Below are 3,869 nucleotides of genomic sequence, written 5' to 3' on the forward strand. Positions count from 1 at the left end.
CTATGGCTGCCTTAAATATGGCTCCCAATCAGAGACAACAGAAACCAGCTGTCTCTAATTGGGAACCCATTCAGGCAACCATAGACTTTCCTAGACAACTACACACAACACTAAACCATCTATACTCCTTAACCCTCTAAACCATACAACCCCCTAGACAATACTAAAACACATACTTCACAATGTCACACCCTGACCTAACTAAAATAATAATGAACACAAAGATAACTAAGGCCAGGGTGTGACAACATCTATGAAAAATATAGATGAAAACACTCTCTGTAAATAGGATGGTCTGCTGCTTATAAATGAGGTATTTTAACTCCGGCGAGTAAAAACATTAGAAATTGTGCACCAGCTGTTCTTAACAAAGAGACACACCCCTCCTCCCTTCTTCTTACCCGAGTCTGCCGTCTGGTCTTAACCATGAATAGAAAAACCAGTGAGGTGTATATTCATGTCCTTGCTCAGCCGTGACTCTGAGAAACATAGGATATTACAGGTCCCGTTGATAGGATAGTCTGGAACGGAGATAATTCACTACTACACTGTCCAAAACACAATTTACACTCAATATATTTCTCTTTCTGTGAAGTCACAGCTATCACAGAGCCATGTATTTTGGACTGCAGCCTCCTCACTGTTAGCTTGGGTACATGTGGGAACAAGCATCCTCATTGGTGATTTGCAGACAGCAGTATGGCACAATGTTAGGGATTCGGAACTGACTTAAAACTTGGATGTTGTTGGTGCAGGTGTAGCGGAGTTGGTTAGCTTCGTGGTGTTTAGTTAGGGTAATGTTCAGAATGCTAGCCTTTGGAGTGCGAATTGTGTTGTTGACACTAGATCAATTCCCGTGTTGGTTGTACCAGAATGGTCTATATTCCACAGGTTCCAAATTAGTCACCAAAGTGATGTGATGGCTTAATGAGAAGATACTATATTTAGCGTATGTTTTACTCCTAGTGTGTATGCATGGAAAGAAGTGGGGATAGAATGACTAGTCAATATGTATGAGCAGATACTGTAATTAGTTGGATGGACCTCCTGGCCTCTTGTTCTCCGTTTCCCTGAGGCCCCTAGGGGCCCTTAACTGGAGCCATCCATCCAAAATGGTGGTTTGAATTTAAATAACTCCCCCACCCGTAATCCCCATCCTCTTATTGGCCTGCTGACTGGACCCTTCACGCAAGCCTAGCATTCTCATTGGCCCCCAACAACCACTTCCTCATATTTAATTACCTGACGTCAACAACAAAAAAATCTCTCCCAGATTCTAATTGGCCGATAGAGAGTTGTTGCCCCAAGGTTAGGTACCACAATTCCACTGTGCGAACGGTATTACGAGGAGCCCAAGGACATATGGATGAATTGCCAGTTAATTGAATGCCGCTTCAGATTACATGGATGGCAGCCCCGGATGAGCAGTGGCCTGATGACAGAGACACAGAACCAGGAAAGAGACGATAGGATCCCATTCTGGCCCCCTGTGACATCACATATGTAGACCTACCCACCAACCAATATACTGTAGGTTGTCCAAGTTCATACAGTGTCAGACCTCGGTTCAAATATTATTTGAAATCTTTGAGTGTTGGCTCTTGTCTGCCTGGAGTGCCAGGTGGGCAGGGTTTAACATGTTGGGACTATTCTATGGGTCCATTAAGACAGGCAAACTCAATCAAGCACATATCAATTATTTGAAATTACTTTGAGTAGTATTTGAACCCATGTCTGTACATATGGGCGAGGGGAGGGCGAGGTATGGTATCGGTGAACAACATGGTGTTCTGTATTGTAGGAGCAAGGGAAAGACCTGTTTAGAATAGATAGATTTGTAATTGACAGTGGGAACAAGTTGAGGCTGGCCGCTTGCTGTTTCAGACCGAGAGATCGACGGAATGTAACAACATGGATGCCATGTATACTGAAAATATGTTGAATAATACAACGGGTATCAGTCATTAGCATCTTTGGGCGCTCCCGAGTGGCGCAGCGGTCTAAGGCACTGCATCTCAGTGCTAGAGGCGTCACTACAGACACCCTGGTTTGAATCCAGGCTGTATCACAACCGACTGTGATTGGGAGTCCCATCGGGAGGTGCACAATGGCCAAGCGTCGTCTGGGTTTGGCCGGTGTAGGCCGTCATTGTAAATAGGAATATTTGTTAAATAAAGGTTACAAGTAAACATACAGAAAACATTTTAATTTATTATGAGGAGGTTGTTTATGGGGCAAGTAAAAAAATGTAGCACATAGAAATATACAAGGTTCATTAGTGTAACCTATGAGGTATATGAAAGGGTTCTGGACTAGGTTATCAAAATGGTAAACAAAATAACAATCCAGGAGGAAAAGTAAACAATAACAGATAGAACAGAGAGAAAACCCCTCTGAATATTTAAGAGCAGGTGTAAACATTTGTAGCATGATGCGTCTGAAATGTCAACCATTTGTTTTTGTTGGTGTTGACCTCCATCTGCCATTCAGTCTGGTCAGTTGAAGCCTGGGTTGTATTCATTAGAGCACAGCGTAGCAAAGTATTTGATAGAAAATGTGCTTCTTTTTTTTATTGAACAAGTTCAGGTTGTCCCTCATTTTTCAGTCCTTTTTCTTCCGTTTGGTGGCTAATTTTTACATTTTAGTTATTTAGCAGACATTTTTATCCAGAGCAATTTACAGGAACAATTATGGTTAAGTGCCTTGTTCAAGTGCGCATCAGATTTTTTACCTAGTAGGCTAGGGGATTCAAACCAGTTGACCTTTCAGTTACTGGTACAACACTCTTAACCGCTAGGCTACCTGACGCCATAAAGAATACGACCCAGACTTTCATGGTATTCCTGCATAGACCAACCAGGCAGCCCGGCACCCTGACGGTCGAGGTTCTATGATGTCATCAACACTAGACTCCACTGATCTCCTCCATGGCCAGCTTCTCATCCCGACCCCCTGCGATCCTGGGGGGTTTCTCTTGTCCCTCGGTGATGACACGCCCACACACGCTGAGTCTGGGTTCGTGTGGCCGTGCCTGGCGCAGGTCACTGGACGGAGTGGTCATCCCTTTAGGATTCTGGGAGGAAGGACATGGTCAAAACACTGAAGAAAAACCACAATACCCACATTCATGCACACACCCACAAAAGAGCGCGTGCACACACACACACACACACACACACACACACACACACACACACACACACACACACACACACACACACACACACAGATATTAAAATGTATACACGTACACCTCCCCCACCCACCCCTAAACCAACACATCTATAAGTAGACACCCAGTAGGTGCCTGGTGGGTGATGATGGAGTGACGGTAGGTGAGGTATAGACACTCACCCTCCACAGACACAGCAGAATGTAGACAGGGATGCACATCAGCGGGGTGAGGATGAGGAGAGAGGCCACTCGGGATGCCCAGGGCCCAGGTGCGTACTCTAAATTTAGATTGGTTGATGAACTGGTCAGTGTGTCATACACCAGGGTGATCTGAGGAGAACCAGGAAGAAGTGTAGATGAAGGTTAGCCTTGGATACTGTCGACTTAAACCCGATTTCCACTATAGGGCCAGCCCGAACTGTACTGTGCTGGCTGGGATATTTTATTTTCACAGTGTGCTTTCCAGCACAGCTCCAGCAACTGGGTGATGCGTACCCAGGCCATTCTAGTACAGCTCGGCTTAGTTTGGCTCGGTATTGTGAAATGGGTATTAGAAAGATAGTGATCAACAAATGTAATTTGCTATTCATTTGCGGATAGAAGGAATACATAGGTGTTTTAATGCAAAGTTAGAAGGAAGAGGGAGGAGAGAGAGACCACGAGGGAGAGAGAGACCACCAGGGAGAGACAGACCA

General features: G+C 44.7%; 1 long non-coding RNA gene across 1 annotated transcript; it reads right to left on the reverse strand.

The window, feature by feature from the left end:
• Window positions 1-2,191: 2,191 nt before the first annotated feature.
• On the reverse strand, window positions 2,192-3,849 carry LOC129838517 (uncharacterized). Its single transcript, XR_008756865.1, has 2 exons — window positions 3,355-3,849; window positions 2,192-3,073 (listed from the first exon to the last, which is right to left on the reverse strand). It is a non-coding gene; the product is annotated as an uncharacterized LOC129838517 (long non-coding RNA).
• Window positions 3,850-3,869: the final 20 nt, after the last annotated feature.

The sequence above is a fragment of the Salvelinus fontinalis genome, chromosome 39 (genome assembly GCF_029448725.1).
Source record: "Salvelinus fontinalis isolate EN_2023a chromosome 39, ASM2944872v1, whole genome shotgun sequence".
Lineage (NCBI taxonomy): Eukaryota > Metazoa > Chordata > Actinopteri > Salmoniformes > Salmonidae > Salvelinus > Salvelinus fontinalis.